The sequence below is a fragment of the Manis pentadactyla genome, chromosome 7 (genome assembly GCF_030020395.1).
Source record: "Manis pentadactyla isolate mManPen7 chromosome 7, mManPen7.hap1, whole genome shotgun sequence".
Classification (NCBI taxonomy): Eukaryota; Metazoa; Chordata; class Mammalia; order Pholidota; family Manidae; genus Manis; species Manis pentadactyla.
In genome coordinates this window covers 72,767,138-72,785,269 of record NC_080025.1, presented here as the reverse complement: position 1 = coordinate 72,785,269, position 18,132 = coordinate 72,767,138, and the positions used below count along the sequence as shown (strand labels likewise).

Below are 18,132 nucleotides of genomic sequence, written 5' to 3'. Positions count from 1 at the left end.
TGGAAAACTCTTTGCAAGAGGAAAACAATTCTCAATGGACACATTAAATATTAAAATTGAATCATAGTGATCACTTCAAATTATAAAATGATCTTTAAATCACTGAAGATCCATGCTACCCTCATTCACATTAATAGGATAAATAGGAGATTTTGGAGCAAGGTGAAAATATTATAGAAAACAATGTGGGGTTTTTTTTTACATGCTTTATCTGAGTGTAAGATTAGACTCTCCTATACTTTCTAAAAGTTATCTATATCAGCAGATTTCAAAATGAAACACACATACATGTAAAAGATCAAAAAGGCTTCACAAGAGATACAGGGTTATGATATACATATTTTTTAAATTTTTTATTAAGGTATTATTGATATACAATCTTATGAAGGTTTCACATGAGAAAACAATGTGGTTACTACATTTACCCATATTATCAAGTCCCCACCCATACCCCAATGCAGTCACTGTCCATCAGTGTAGTAAGATGCCACAGATTCATGTTTTCCTTCTCTGTGTTACACTGATTTCCCCGTGACCCCCACACCATGTGTACTAAACATAATACCCCTCAATCCCCATCTCCCTCCCTCCCGACCCACCCTCCCACAACCCTCCCCTTTGGCAACCATGAGTCCCTTCTTGGAGTCTGTGAGTGTGCTGCTATTTTGTTCCTTCACTTTTTCTTTGTTGTTATACTCCACAAAAGAGGGAAGTCATTTGGTACTTGTCTTTCTCCGACTGGCTTATTTCACTGAGCATAATATCCTCCAGCTCCATCCATGTTGTTGCAAATGGTAGGATTCATTTCTTATTGCTGAATACTATTCCATTGTGTATATGTACCACTTCTTATTTATCCATTCATCTAGTGATGGACACTTAAGTTGCTTCCATATCTTGGCTATTGTAAATAGTGCTGCGATAAACATAAGGGGGCATATGTCTTTTTGAGTCTGAGAAGTTGTATTCTTTGGGTAAATTTCAAGGAGTGGTATTCCCAGGTCAAATGGTATTTCTATTTTTAGTTTTTTGAGGAACCTCCATATTGCTTACCACAATGTTTGCACTAGCATACATTCCCACCAGCAGTGTAGGAGGGTTCCCCTTTCTCTGCATCCTCACCAGCATTTGTTGTTCTTAGTCTTCACAATGCTGGCCATCCTTACTGGTGTGAGGTGGTATCTCATGGTGGTTTTTATTTGCATTTCCTTGATGATTAGTGATGTGGAGCATCTTTTCATGTGTCTGTTGGCCATCTGAATTTCTTCTTTGCAGAATTGTCTCTTCATATCCTCTGCCCATTTTTTAATAGGGTTATTTGCTTTTTGGGTGTTGAGGCATGTGAGTCCTTTATATATTTTGGATGTTAACCCCTTGTCGGATATGTCATTTACAAATATATTCTCCCATACTGTAGGATGCCTTTTCATTCTGCTGATGGTGTCCTTTGCCATACAGAAACTTTTTAGTTCGATGTAGTCCCATGTGTTCATTTTTTATTTTGTTTGACTTGCTCAAGGAGATGCATTCAGAAAGAAGTTGCTCATGCTTATATTCAGGAGACTTTTGCCTTTGTTGTCTTCTAAGAGTTTATGGTTTCATGACTTACATTTAGATCTTTGATAAATTTCGAGTTTACTTTTGTGTATGGCGTTAAACAATAATCCAGTTTCATTCTCTTGCATGTAGCAGTCCAGTTTTGTGAACAATAGTTGTTGAAGAGGCTGTCATTTCCCCATTGTATGTCCATGGCTCCTCTGTTGTACATTAATTGAACGTATATGGTTGGGTTTATATCAGAGCTCTCTAGTTGGTTCCATTGGTCTATGGGTCTGTTCTTGTGCCAATACCAAATTGTCTTGATTACCGTGGCTTTTTAGTAGAACTTGAAGTTGGGGAGCATAATTCCGCCAGCTTTATTCTTCTTTCTCAGGATTTCATTGGCTATTCGGGGTCTTTTGTGGTTCCATATGAATTTTAAAATGATTTGCTGTAGTTCATTGAAGAATGCTTTTAGTATTTTCATAGGAATTGCATTGAATCTGTAGACTGCTTTAGGCAGGATGGCCATTTTGACAATATTAATTTTTCCTGTCCATGAGCACAGGATGTGTTTCCATTTATTGGTATCTTCTTTAATTTCTCTCATGAGTGTATTGTAGTTTACAAAGTATAGGTCTTTCACTCCTTGGTGAGGTTTATTCCTAGGTATTTTATTCATTTTGATGCAACTGTGAATGGAATTGTTTTCCTCATTCCTCTTTCTGCTAGTTCACCATTAGTGTATAGGAATGCAACAGATTTCTGTGTAGTACTTTTGTATCTGGCAACTTTGCTGAATTCAGATATTAGATCTAGTAGTTTTGGAGTAGATTCTTTAAAGTTTTTTATGTACAGTATCATGTCATCTGCAAATAGGGACAGTTTAACTTCTTCCTTGCCAATCTGGATGACTTTTATTTCTTTGTGTTGTCTGATTGCTGTGGCTAGGAACTCCAGTACTATGTTGAATAGAAGTGGGGAGAGTGAGCATCCTTGTCTTGTTCCCAATCTTAGACCAAAAGCTTTCAGCTTTTCACTCTTAAGTATAATGTTGGCTGTGGGTCTGTCATATATCACCTTTATTATGTTGAGGTACTTGCCCTCTATACCTATTTTGTTGAGAGTTTTTATCATGTATGGATGTTGAACATTGTCGAATGCTGTTTCACATCTATGGAGATGATCGTGTGTTTTTTGTTCTTTTTGTTGATGTGGTGGATAATGTTGATGGACTTTCGAATGCTGTACCATCCTTGCATACCTGAGATAAATCCCACTTCTTGATCATGGTGTATGATTTTCTTGACATATTTCTGAATTCGGTTTGCTGATATTTTGTTGAGTATTTCTGCATCTATGTTCATCAGGGATATTAGTCTGTAATTTTCTTTTTTGTGGTGTCTTTGGCTGGTTTTAGTATTAGAGTGATGTTGCCCTCATAGAATGAGTTTGGAAGTGTTCCCTGTTCTTTAACTCTTTGGAAAACTTTAAGGAGGATGGGTATTAGGTCTTCACTAAATGTTTGATAAAATTCAGTGGTGAAGCCATGTGGTCCAGGGGTTTTGGTCCTAGGTAGTTTTTTGATTACCACTTCAATTTCATTGCTGGTAATTGGTCTGTTTAGATTTTCTGTTTCTTTCTGGGTCAGCCTTGAAAGGTTGTATTTTTCTAGAAAGTTGTCCATTTCTTCTAGGTTATCCAGTTTGTTAGCATATAATTTTTCATAGTATTATTTAATAATTCTTTGTATTTCTATGGTGTCCATAGTGATGTTTCCTTTCTCATTTCTGGTTCTGTTTATGTGAGTAGACTCTCTTTTTTTCTTGGTAAGTCTGGCTAGGAGTTTATCTATTTTGTTTATTTTCTTGAAGAACCAGGTCTTGCTTTCATTGATTCTTTTTTATTGTTTCATTCTTCTCGATTTTACTTATTTATACTCTAATCTTTATTATATCCCTCCTTCTACTGACTTTGGGCCTCATTTGTTCTTCTTTTCCTAGTTTTGTTAATTGCGAGTTTATACTGCTCATATGGGATTGTTTATCTTTCCTGAGGTAGACCTGTATTGCAATGTACTTTCCTCTTAGCAAGGCCTTCACTGCGTCCCACAGATTTTTGCCATGTTGAATTATTGTTGTTATTTGTCTCCATATATTGCTTGATCTCTGTTTTTATTTGGTCACTGAGCCATTGGTTATTTAGGAGAATGTTGTGAAGCTTCCATGTGTTTGTGGGATTTTTCATTTTCTTTGCATAATTTAGTTCTAGTTTTATACCTTTGTGGTCTGAGAAACTGGTTGGTACAATTTCAATCATTTTAAATTTACCAAGGCTCTTTTTGTGACCTAGTATATGATCTATTCTTGAAAATGTTCCATGTGCACTTGAGAAGAATGTGTATTCTGCTGCTTTTGAGTATAGAGTTCTGTAGATGCCTGTTAGGTCCATCTGTTCTAATGTGTTGTTCAGTGCCTCTGTCTCCTTACTTATATCCTGTCTGGCTGATCTGTCCTTCAGAGTGAGTGGAGTGTTGAAGTCTCCTGGAATGAATGCATTGCATTCTATTTCCCCTTTTAATTCTATTAGCATTTGTTTCACATATGTAGGTGCTCCTGTGTTGGGCACATAGATACTTGTAATGGTTGTATCTTTTGTTGGATCAACCCCCCTATCATTATGTAAACGTCCTTCTTTGTCTATTGTGACTTTATTTGTTTTGAAGTCTATTTTGTCTGATACAAGTATTGCAACTCCTGCTTTTTTCTCCCTATTAATTGCATGAAATATCTTTTTCCATCTCTTCACTTTTAGTCTGTGTATGTCTTTGGGTTTAAAGTGAGCTTCTTGTAGGCAGCATATACATGGGTCTTGTTTTTTTATGCATTTAGTGATGCTATGTCTTTTGATTGGTACATTCACTCCATTTACATTTAGGGCAATTATCAATACGTATGTACTTATTGCCATTGCAGGCTTTAGATTCATGGTTACCGAAGGTTCAAGGTTAACTTCCTTACTACCTAAGAGTCCAACTTAACTCACTCAATATGCTGTTACAAACACAATGTAAAGGTTCTTTTTCTCTCCTCCTCTCTCTTTCCCCTCCATTCTTTATTTGTTAGGTATCATATTCTGTACTCTTTGTCTATCCCTTGATTGACTTTGGGGATAGTTGATTTAATTTTACATTTGTTAGTAAATAACTCTTCTACTTTCTTTACTGTGGTTTTATTACCTCTGGTGACAGCTATTATACCTTAGGAACACTTCCCTGTATAGGAATCCCTCTAAAATACATTGTAGAGATTGTTTGTGGGAGGTAAATTCTCTCAGCTTTTCCTTACCTGGAAGTCATTTAATCCCTCCTTCAAATTTAAATGATAATCTTGTCAGAAAAAGTATCTTGGTTTCAGACCCTCTGCTTCATTGCATTAAATATATCATGCCACTCCTTTCTGGCCTGTAAGGTTTCTGCTGAGAAGTCTGATGATAGGGTGATGGGCTTTCCTTTCTATGTGATCTTATTTCTCTCTCTGGCTGCTTTTAATAGTCTGTCCTTATCCTTGATCTTTGCCATTTTAGTTACTATATGTCTTTGTGTTGTCTTCCTTGGGTCCCTTGTGTTGGGAGATGTGTGCACCTCCATGGCTTGAGAGACTATCTCCTTTCCAAGATTGCAGAAGTTTTCAGCAATTACCTCCTCAAAGAAAACTTCCTACCCTTTTTTCTCTCTCTTCTTCTTCTGGTACCCCTATAATGTAAATATTGTTCTGTTTGGGTTGGTCACACAGTTCTCTCAATATTCTTTCATTCTTAGAGATCCTTTATTCTCTTTGTGCCTCAGCTTCTTTGTGCTCCTCTTCTCTAATTTCTATTTCATTTATTGTCTCCTCCACTGTATCTAATCTGCTTTTAATACCCTCCATTGTGCTCTTCAATGATTGGATCTCTGCCCAAATTCATTCTTGAGTTCTTGAATATTTTTCTGTACCTCCATGAGCATGTTAATGATTTTTATTTTGAAATATCTTTCAGGAAGATTCTTGAGGTTGATTTCATTTAAATTTTTCTCAGGAGTTGTATTCATAATTTTACTTTGAACCAGGTTTCTTTAGCATTTCTAATTTGTATGTGGTGCCCTTTAGTGCCCAGAAGCTCTACTCTCTGGAGGCTCTCAGCCCCTGAAGCAATGTTGGGGGTTTGCCAGGGAGTGGTATTGGTGTCTGGGGGGAGGAAAGATCCTGCTTCCTGGATGTTATGCCTGCCTCCACTGCCAGAATTAGTGGGCCGAGCACACAAGTATAAGCCCCTATGCTTTGTGTTTGTAGTTGCTGTGGATGGGGCTTCCCTCTGGCTGGCCTAATGCCAGAGTAGCATTTGCCAGTTTATGAGCTAGGTGGGGTTGACTGGGAGAAAGGCCCAGTAGGCTGCCTTTCATGGAGGGGGTCCTTAGAGCTGTGTAGCCAGCCAGGGAGCTAGAGCACCTGAAGACTGAGAAAGCTCTCAACCTGCTGGGCAGAGTGCACCTGGGCAATTTTGTCTGCCTGTCCTTTCTCCTGAGCAGTAAGCTCTGTGTAATCCTTGCCCCTTTAGCAGCTCTTTTGCTGTTAGGAATTCTCTCAGACTGCCCACCTTTCTTTTGTCCCAGAACAGCTGGATATGGATTCCTGCTTTCCACAAATGGCTGTAATCTCAGTCTCTTCAGGTATTTTGCCTGTCTTAGCTTTCCAACCCCCTAATCATGAGAATCCCATGCAAGTACCATGAAATGTAGGCTTGTGCTCCCAGAGCAGATCTCCAGAGTTAGGTATTCAGCAGTCCCAGGCCTCCACTCTCTCCCAGTTCTGTTTCTCTTCCTCCCACCAGTGAGCTGGCATGGGGGAAGGGCTTTGATCCCACTGGGCCACAGCTTTGTTACATTTCCCTGTTCCAGGAGGTTTATTCTTTTCTCCTGGTGTGTGCAGTTTGGCACCCCCCTCTTTCCTGTTGCTCTTTCAGGATTAGTCATGTTAATTATATTTTTGTATTATATGCGGTTTTAGGAGGAAGCCTCTGTCTCACCTCTCACACTGCCATTTTTAATGCCAGGGTTATGATACTTTTACATGAATCACTTTTTAGACACTCAACTTCCATGTAGAATTTTTCTAAAATATATCTCCTTGAAAATGCATCTGTGTTCAAAAAGTCTTGCTCTTCTTCTCTCACACATTACCTTGTCTCTCACTACATGTTTCAGGCATAGTCCCACCTATGCATTATCTTAATATGGTGCATCTCCATGGGGTGGGAAAACCCCCAGGACACCAGGCAATAGGCATGCTCAATATGCCAGTCTGTGTGAATCTGAGAGAATAAGTCTGTGGTATATTTCTTCCTTACCTTTCTGCTAAGAGTAAAGTCTGGGGTTAGAAACTGGATCTCGTGGACCATGTTTGGAAAGTCCTGAATTTAGATATACTGTTGAGTGGTTGGCAGAACTGATGGGAATTTTCATTTAAAACCCTCTTCTCCCCTAGAAGCTTGTCATAGAATGTTCTTAGTGGAAAATTCACTTTCCAGGCATAATTTTGTTTGCCCTCAGTTCCCTTTTCCACTCCTTTGTGCTATGATGTGCATTTAAGGAAGCTGCTCCCAACCCCCACCCCATTCTGCCCCAGTAAACTACATTTTGCAAATTCCTTAGCCAATTTCCTTCTACTAGAAGAACTCATATTAAAAAGGAAGACAGGAAGATAGAAAAAAGACTCTCTTACTGCCAGTCTCTATAGACATGATAAAGCTAAATGTTCAATGTGTTTTTGCAGTTTTTGTAGTTATAGCACAGAACCCCAGGCAGCCTGAGCACTGAGCTCAGAGACTCTCAGAGCTCCCCACACTTTCATGGGTTGGCCTCTTCTCTGTGCATAGACTCTAGGACACCCTCCATGGTTCTTATCACTGGTAACTTTGAATTCTACTATTCTTCCCCAAACTGTGATCATTTATCCAGGCAATTAAAACCCAAGATGTTTTTCTGCCTTGATTTTTCAGTCTTTTTCATATCCTTATAATTAACTTCCTGCATTAAATTCCCTATGGCTGGATCCTGACTGACCATGAAGAGAGTGTCAATGAGAAATTCTGAAGCCAGAGGCAGCATATTTCTTTCAGGAATAAACTCATGTCCAGATGCCACTCCTCCTCCATCCATCCATATGAGAACTGGACTATTTAAGATTTGTAAAAAGTATGATGGGAAATACAAATTTTCAATGTCTGACATTGCTGCATTAACCATTACTCTGACTAATGAAAAGAAAGCAGCCTGGTTGACTCATGTCTCAATTTCACCTGCATATTTTGCATGTTTTCAGTGAGAAGATGCTGAAAATTTCCACACTTTACCATTAAGAAACCAATGCTATGTTTTAAAGTAAAACACTGGAGGTAAGTTGGTTTAATATTTTGAACATTTATTTAGGATCAGAGGAGAAATATTGGTATTAACTTTAGTCAAATGATTATTATATTCTAAGAATTTGCATTCAGTTTTTCACCAGGGCCCAAATATCAGGTTTGCTACCATTCTTCAACCACTTCCCTATTTTTTTATTCATTGCTTCAGAGAAAAGTGTTCTTTGTCCAGGCTCATTCTTGCATTAGTGCTTGGAATCACATTCCTTTCCATCACATTGGGAAAACATCCACGCATCTCACCTTCCAAACTTCTACTGGTTCTTTACCCTTAATATATAAACAACACTCCAATATACTTCTGGGGTATAAATATATGATGCTAAATATATGAGCTAAATTTATGAATCTAAATAATGATGATTACTGCAATGATGCCAGTGTTGCCAACAGTAATAATGATGATAAAACTCTCGCAGCCCCTCCATCATCACTTTTCATTTATATTGCTCCCTTTCTCAAGGTAAGCATTTTTTATGGGTTGCCTACATTAATTTTTATGGGTTGCCTTTATTAATTTATGACCAAGAAATACGAGTTTCCCTTGCACTTTTACTCTTTATGATATTTTATGACATTTGGCACTACCAACAAGTTCCTTTCTTGAAATTCTTTCTTCTTGTGGCTTCCAAAACAATCATTTCTGCAGTTTATTGTTTTATTTCATTTTACCACTGGCATCTTCACTGTGGTTCCTTTGTGAGAAATTTTTCCTCTATCCACTCTTAAATTTATGTATGTTCTAATGGCTTGTCACATATTCTCTTCTCACATCATATGTTCCCTGGGAACATCATGTATGCCCAGGGATTCAGTTACATATATGGTAAAGATTTCCAAATCTTTATATCCTGTCTAGTCTCCTGTTTCCAGGTCCTTTTTTTCAATCATTATGTTCATTGTATTTATTTATCTGGTTTCCCTGTGGAAATTTAAATTCTAAATATCCAATATCTAATTTACCACTTTAAAATCTTATGCCCAACTCAATGACATGACCCATCTACTTGCCCTAATGAGAGATCTAGGAGTAATTCCTGTATCTTTACTCTCCACTTCAAATAAACATATTAATATGTTAAGATGTCAGTTCTTTCTAAATGGATCTATAGACCCAACACAATCCTAGTCAAAATTCTAGTAGTTATTTTGTATACACTGATAAGCTGATTCTAAAGATTATAGAAAGAGGCAAAAGACCCAGAATAAGCACCATAATCTTGAAAAAAAAGAACAAAGCTGGAGGACTAATGCTACCCAACTTCAAGTCTTACTATTAAAGTATAGTAATCAGTGTGATACCAGTGGAAAAATAGACAAATAGATCAATAGAACAGAGAGCCCAGAAATAGACCACACACATATAGCCAACTGATATTTGACAAAGGAGCAAAGGCAACTCAATGGAGAAAATGGAGAAAGGATAGTCTTTTCAAGAAATCATGCTGGAGTAACTGGACATCGACATGCAAAAAAAAGAAAGTATCTATAAAATACATATTATATGTATCTCACCTGTGTTGCTGTATTAGCCCTTTATCTAGTCAATTTGCCTTTAGTTCATTCTACTTAAATCCATCCTCCACACTGCTTCCAAAGTATTTGCTCCTAAATTGAAAATTTTATCATGGTACTTCCTTGTTTCAAATGTTTTAGTGCCTCTCCATTAGCTCACTATTTAACCCACATTGTCTTTTACCACCTGGCATTAGTGAATAACTACAATTCTGTTGTGCTATTTTATTTGTTTGTAACAATCCTGGTTCAGCCACCCACTGGTACCTAGCACCCCACCTACCAACTCAACCTTTCTGAAGCAATAACTTACTCTTTCATCTCTGTGCTCTTTTCCTGAATTCTGCGTTGGCATCATTGGTTTCTTGTCTGCTTGCCATACCAGACTGGTGTACTCACTCCTCCAGGGCAAATGCCATGGATCTTTGTCTTTCTCCCAGTCACCTAACCATCGTTACATTACTAACATCTAGAACAGAATTTGGTCCAAATAAGCATATAAAACATTTAATTTCAACATATAAATTAATTAAATGTATATAAATTAAATGAGACAAGTGACTTAAGCAATGGTAGGATATATAAATTATCTTTAGGGGCAGATGGCAAATATTATTTTTCATCTGTTAGAAGGGAAAAATAATCAACTAAAAGATAACAAAGGAGAAGCTCAGAGGTGCTAATGATTTTTTTTAAAATAATGCTTAAAGATGAGCTTACAGAAGATTTAGTAGGTATTGGAGTAAAGGAGAAAATGAAAGGAGGAAATGTGACAGGAGACTAATACCCTGACTTCAGCAAGAATGCAAAAATGTGGCAATGAGAGTCTGTGGAAGGAAGTCACCTTGAAATGAAATCAGATTTCAAATTTGGTCAGAAAATTCAGTGGTTCCTGATGAATGGGTCCAAGAGACTATTATAGCCCAGATTCTGATGGGTTATCAGTAACTAGCACTGGAAGAACTGACAGCTAGCAGGAGTATTTACAGAGCATTTTTCTCTTTAGAAAAAGAGACTTAAAATAAATTGATATCATAATAGAAAATTAAATGTAAAGTAAGGATGTTTTGGCCATTGTCACAATTTTTTAGGGAACAGACAGTTCTTTACTATCTCATAGTATTCTTATTCTTAGTTCAATCTCATAGCATAACAAAGAGACAAAAAATACATCACAAGCATCATGTTTTCACTCCAAATAGGTAAATTAAATAGCATCACGTTGTCAAATTATTGCAATGATCCAAGTATTCTCCCAGTACTTACACCTAATGCATGATTTATTCCAGGTCATTTAGTAGATTAAAAATATTTTTCTCCTTTATTGATACTCTTCTACTAATTACACTGAAACATGAATTACTTCAAGCTTGTGAATAGACTATAACTATTAGTTGGGCATTTTTTTCTCCAACACTAATGACCCAACTCTGCAGAAAAGCCTTTACTTATAATATACCTGTTGCTTAAACTGCAGCAATTCAAAAACAATTTTTCTTCTCTCCCTTCAGTATTTTCAAGAAGTATTTCTCCATTGGCATCTTCCCCCTAGCCTACATTTTATGTAGTTTACTTTTTCTAACTCTTGCCCTTGTGCAAATCACTTTTTTGTGGGCACATTTCTTGGTCTATATCCACTTCTTACCTTCTTTTCTCATTTATTTTTATTTAACTCCCTGAAATTTGTCTTCTGCAAGCCCTTCTATTAAACATGGTTCTCTAAAAAGGTCAGCATTGACCTAGATCTTGCCACATCTAATAGGATCAGTTTCCTTGACCTTCTTTGGCACTGGGTAGATTGTTAAAAGTGTTTGCTGTGTTGTTACGGCTTTCCAAGTAAGTACAATAATCTTTCCAGACATGACCTGTGAGATTGCTTAAGGAGAGTGAAATCATTCTAGAATAGGGAAAGTTTCTTAAACTGAGACCCTTTTCAGCCACGATATGGAATTATTCTATAGCACCCAAAGTATTTAAGATATTTCTTCCTTAAAATTCTTTCCTTACTTATCCTCTCACATCACAGCTCATCCTTCTTTAGAAGCCACTGACCCCATTACAGCCTTATTCCTTCTCTCTCTACCTGAGGATACCCTGGAAGATCGGTGTTCAAGCCTATGCTCTTCTCTCTGTGTACTTTGTTTTTGAGATGTAAGCCACCCATTCTAGCTTTTTATAGGTGGGAAGAGAAGAAAACTAATTGATTTCATAATATCATAGTTAATGCCCACTAATAGGCAAAAGGGGGGGAAACAGTTAAGCTCTTATAATCTCAAATTGTTCATGCTTATATTCCCCATTTTTCATAGAGCAACATTGCACTCTATTATCAGCTATTCATATCAGATCACATGCTTTAGGATTGCCTTCTCTTCCGTCGCTGACTCAGCCCTTCTTTGACTTGTTGGCTTTGATGGTCTTTGGAAACTGAGATTCTTCCTTCTCTAGCTCCAGACATATGATCTACAACTTTCCGAAGCTTAGCTCTTCACCCTAATCAGGAGACCACCTGGGAAGACTAACTTCCCAGATTCATAGAGTAGGGAAGAGAGTGCATATGACCACACTGCCCCTTTCTTTCTTTCTTCTTCCCCACGCTATGCACCCTCATCCCCGACTTCTCTCCAGCTCAGATGGTCAAAAATATTGTCTAACAGCAAGAAAAATGATGATTTGGTCTACTCCTATGTATCAACTTATAAATCCTGCCTTTTAAATTTAGAATCTTAAAAATGTAATGTCTTTGTTTTCAGCTATGGATACTTCCTAATGCAACAAAAGTCCTAATACAGAGTTGCTAATAAGGGAGCACCAGTAGCTGAAACAAGAAAGCTAGAAAAATCTCATCAAATTCACATGTCACTCCACCATAGATACCTCATATATGTACAAAACATGACAAACATATTTAATGGAAATGATTAATATAGTATAAATTAATGTAAAAGAATCACTTAGTTTATCTTTTATCAGTGTATTCTCAAATCAACACTCATTAAGAGAATAATCATTATCATGTATGATGTTGAAAAGTGATTCTTAATATCAAAAGAATTGGAAATCACTGCATTAGTGAAATCCATGAACTAATGGCATTAATCATAAGTAAAAATGTTTTACTTATTAACTAATATTTAAAACTAGTACATTAATGTCTCTTTGGACTGCATTCTTGAAAGTCCAACCCATTTTCTTCAATTTATTTTCCTTTTAATAACTATGCCTTTAAAAATGTAGCTCCATCTCCATACACGTCTTTTATCTGAGTTACAGTACAGTATTTACAATAATCATGCTGACAATTTTTAGTAGGAGTCACACAGTCATCAAATCCCAATTTCAAACTAAAGTAATCAGCTTACTCCCTCCAAAATCCTGGTGTCCTCAGTGTTTTCAATGATATTACCTGCTTCCTGCAACAGTATCATCTATCTCCTGCTTGGAAACCTGGTATGTCCTTTGTTTCCCTACTGTAGTCTCTCCTCTATACTCTGTTGGTACTGTTCTCATCTTTTAAATGTAGCACTGAACTATCTCTTCATTCACAGATTTCTCCTCCCACCATCCCAGCCCAGCCATTTTAAACCTCATGCCTGCATCCCTAGAGTAATGTTCTCCCTGTCTTCCTAATTTCCAGTGCCTTTTCATAGAAGTAATGGACTTTCTTAAAATATTATGCTCTTTTCCAATTTTATTTATCTCCACTAGGATTTAAAATATCTTTTAATTGTATTAGCAATTATCCATTTAGAAGTCTAATAGTCAAGCCTCTAAACAATAAGCATCCACTTTTCTAACTCCTTAGTATTTTTCTCTATGAACTCTCTACCTTAGGCTAGCCTCCAAAGGCATCCATGATCATTACCCTAATCACCCTTCTTAGTTTATGTTATATATTTTGCCTTAAAAGCATTTTCTTTGTTTTTCCTCATTCTATTATGTATTCTTAAAAACTACGTATCAATTCTCTGACTTCTAAATACTAAGTTGAGTGGTATAATGTCCAAAATATGAGTATCTTTCTGTCTCATCTGACTTAAAATATTGATGATATAGTACACGCTTCTAAAAATCACTAGTAATGCTGTAGTATAAACACTGGTACCTAGTATTTTAAATACCTATATGTAAGTTTCACAGAATACCTCAGGATAAATGGTTATGCTTTAAAAATCTGTTACAGAAAAAATACATGACATTATTTATTAAAAGTATATTAAATTTGCTTTGAATTCATGCATTCAGTGAGTTTTTCTTGATTGCCTATATAAACTTGACTCCATATTAAGTACTAAGTATAAAATAGGGAATAAGACATACTATCTCTGTCATCTTGGAAGTTACATTTCATTTAGAAATTCATTTAAATAAATTTCTGACATTATATATAAACTGTGAAAAGCAATATATTTTCACACTGCTTTTACACAAACTATTTAAAATCAATTATGATTTTACATTAAAAATTAGTAAATTTTTATATTTTTTTTCCTGTTGTAGGAAATTGAACACTCACTCATTTTATAAGTGTGAGTTAAACTTCTCTGTAGTCTTAAAAGTGAAAAATACCATGTTTGATTATAGTAAATAGATCTGATTTTATATTTTAAAGGGGAGTGGTTATTTATGTTCACTATTAAGACTACACAGTTTATCAAATAGAGAATATCATGATGAGAGTTTTGTAAGTGTAGTAATATTATGATAAATGAAATATATTTGATAATAATGCAAAATATTCACTTCTGACATGTCTGTTTGAATACCAACCTTGCCTAATTGGTCATATGCACACCAAGCAGATAGCTCAAAGCTAAGCATGCCTGCTAGGGTCGCTGGTGTATATAATGAATACTGATTATTGAGTTTTGCTGTAGTGACTGTAAGGAAATGAAATGCTTTTGATTCTGTTTCTATGCACTAAAACTGCTATATTAAAGGATTTCATTCTGAAATACATTGCATTTTGTATTCCATTAATGAATTCTGGTTTGAAGGAAAATGATTAAAATAGGAAGAACGTATTCATTTATTTCTGGGGTGGCTTAATATGAATCACATTTGACATTTTCTGACAGAACAGAGGTAAAATAATGTATCTAATACCAACATAAGCCTGATATACATACCATATATATGGTATATAACCTTGAAACCACCTTGATAATATAGTTTCCTGATGTCATTTTCCTAAGGGAAAATCTGTTAATGAAATACATATGTTTGAAATACTGGTTTGATTTGAAGTTATTTAAATGCACATTGTTAGCTTCCACCTAGATTAAAGACTTCAGAATTTTCCTCTTCTTTCAAATGAGCTATATGGTCCAACAACTAAAGATTGAAGCCTCTTTCCCAATAAAAGAGGATAAAAATGCTTTTGTGCAACTATCTGGGAATCTGCATGAGGTCATCCTTGCAGGTAATTCAGTCCAGACAACTGTCACCCCATTATTGTACCCAAGCTACTTCTGCTTTACATCTTTGGATAGTATGAGGCTTATGTCATTTAGAAAGAGCATGGAGTTTAAAGTTAGATTGGAATTTGAATCTGAAGCCATTTAATAGCTATATAACTTTTGTGATATTATTTAACTACCTTGTACCTTAGTTTCTCATTAGCAAAAGTTGCCACAATGGTTTTCTGCTTTGCATGAAATTTGTAAGAACACAGATTCTGAAGGTAATCCTACACTTAGATCTAGTTTCCAGGTCTTAACTGCACATGCACTTAGAGAAGTTACTTAACTTCTCGGTACCCTCCCCACCTTTAAAATCAAAATAGATATTGTTCCTTGTTCTCAATTCAAAGGACTTTTGTAAAGACCTGAACTAGATAATGTATGTAAAGTGGGTGAGCCAGTGTTCATGCTAGTGCCCACAAGCATTGTTACATTATTATATAACTTCTGAATGTATCTTTTAAATATTAAGCATATAGCAGCTTAGTGATATAATGAAATAAGTACAACCTGATCAAAGTAGATATTTTACTGGAATGTTTTATGAGCAGTTTACACAAAAAATGGGTGGTACATTTATAGTAAAACAAAACGAATTTCCTGGAAGAAGATTTCATCATAAAATAAATCAGAGTTTGCATCTTTATGGGACTTCTAAGTCAATAAAACTGTTACAAATTGAAGTGAATGAGAATATTTCTAGAGGGATATTATCAGTATTTTGTGTTGTGCTTTTTTTCAGTTTTGATAGGCATTCTATCTCTTTCAAAATATAAACCATTATTATGTTTCTATTAATCTCTTGTTAGGTTTTATTTGAGCTGATAGCTTTTGTGATTTTCTTTAATAACTGTCAAACCATATACTGATTGGACTGCTGATTCATTATTCTATTTAACAGATAATCTCCAGCTTGGTTCTTTGCTCCTAAATTATTTAATATTTGTCTTCATCTAAGTTGATTGGGTGCCTGTTGTCATTCTTACTCAAACCCTCTTCTACTTGAATCAGATTTCATTGCCCTTCATTACTTTCTCTGCAACCAATTTCAACTTCATTTGCAGACTCAGAAATTTTGTTTCAATGCCTTCATCCAACTCACTTATGTGTATTACAAACATCCATGTTGCTGAAATTGATCTGTGGCCCAAGTACAAGAAAATCCAGCTTCCAAGTAAAGTAAGCCAGCAAGAAAGAGACTCTCAAACACGGTGTGTGCTTTGTTCTGAAGCAGCCAGAACAGTCCTCGAAATGCTTAAAAGGGAGGAGGGCAAGGAATGAAGTGGGGGAGGAATTAAGTGAGCAAGAAGGCCAGATCCACCCAGAGATGCAGCGGCACGTTTCTCATTAATGTTGGTTGGACACTCAGCATGAACCTGAATACAGGATTTAGCCTGAAGCTATCTGTGAGGCTTTCATAAAGTTAGCCCTGGCGACTAAAATGACTTTCATAATAAGCAAAGATTAAGGATCAACAATGCTAGGGATGAAACCTAGGGAGGGAATAATTCAACACTGCAGATGGAAGGATGATCTGAGAATCTGGGGACAGCATTTGCTGGGAAGCTCTACAGCTGAAGAAAGTACCAGCTTCACTGCATAATTTCAACTTGATTTCATTTTATAGACATTTCCCTAGCAAGGGCCTGTTGGCAATTCAGATTAAAATTAACTAATTAATTAATCAATTTAGGAAAACTATGCAAAAGAAAAATAATGAAAATTACTTTGAAGAGGAGTGCAATAGGAAGCCTACATTCAAAAACATACATGGAATAAGTTTTTTAAAGGACATAGAAAAGAATAAGGCACCTGTCTGAAATTCCACACTTATCTTTTGAACTGGATTATCTTAAAATCAAGAACTGGAAAAAACAACCGTCTGAACAGAAATTTAGGGATTAATGATGACGAATATATGACTTCTCATGCCTCAATGCATAGATCACTTTTGGATTAAAAATAACTACAAAAAATGACTAAAGGCTTTAAGCAAGGCCAGTGAAAAGGAGCATCTGCTAAGAACCATTGCTCAACTCCTGCCTCAAGATCAGTTCCCCCACTAAGCATCCCTCCAATTCTTGAACAACTGTCATCTTCATGGTCCTTTGCTATCAAACTTCCTTTCAACCTTCTGCATCCTTGCCTAGTTACCCTTACATTCTGCTCCTGCCTGTATCACCAGACCTGACATAGTTCTACCCAGAGCTCAGTTCTGACGCTCTCTGGTCCTGTCAAGCCTTAGATTGATCCATTTCTCACTTGCTGGGAGACCGATTTTTAAACTTGGTTCTACAAACATGGATTTTTGATGAGTCTTACAGAGAACTTCTAGGGAAGCTGCAAAGGTTTGACCAAAAATATTTTTGTATATGTATTTTTAAAGAGTTTAAGGACTTGTAAATGTAAATGTTTTGTGTACCAAATTTTCACATGTTGGAATTCTCTGCTGACTTTTATAGTTACTTGATAAATTCAGTTTCATACAAAACTTGTAACAGTTTTTCATGTCTTCCCAGAGCAGACATGCAAACTTTTGTAAAGTTATAGTCAAGAAGACTGATGATTTACACCGACCTTTGTTTTAACTCACTCGTGTATGTCTATATAACCACTGTTCTAATATTAGGCAAGGATAAGATGTATCTTGGAACACATGCTCTCATTTTGGCATGATTGCCTCTTGTACAAGTATGTACAACAGAACACACTGTACTGTGATAATAGCATGTTATAAGAATTGTCATGTGGGTTTTTTTGATACTTATTTTTAAATTTTATATTAAAAACATATAGTCCATGATTGATATGGCTAGAGACTTAACTTTGAAAAGAAAAATTGTTTACTGCTGCTCTTCCTTGATGCATCTTAATCAGTTTAAATTGTATCATGTCCTGAGACTGAAGTCTTACAAAGTCTATTACCATAAGCAATGACTTTTGATGTGAAAATGTTATTAATACTTGTATAAGCAAAATTTCAAAAATTCAAATAATATTTAAATTGATATAAAAGTACAATCATCATCTAGGTTTGGGAGAAGGACATAGACTCAAAACTTGTAAGTAATTCTTTGCTATTAATAAGAACTACATTGTGGGAAAGGAGAGTGCTCACTAATCATGTTCTGAAAACTACTGCACTTCAGCTACAAAA

At 36.0% G+C, this 18,132-nt stretch overlaps 1 protein-coding gene across 1 annotated transcript in view; it reads right to left on the bottom strand.

The window, feature by feature from the left end:
- Positions 1-18,132, bottom strand: part of ZNF804B (zinc finger protein 804B) — a 567,181-nt gene that overhangs the window by 181,796 nt on the left and 367,253 nt on the right. The gene's annotated exons all lie outside the window — the stretch shown is intronic.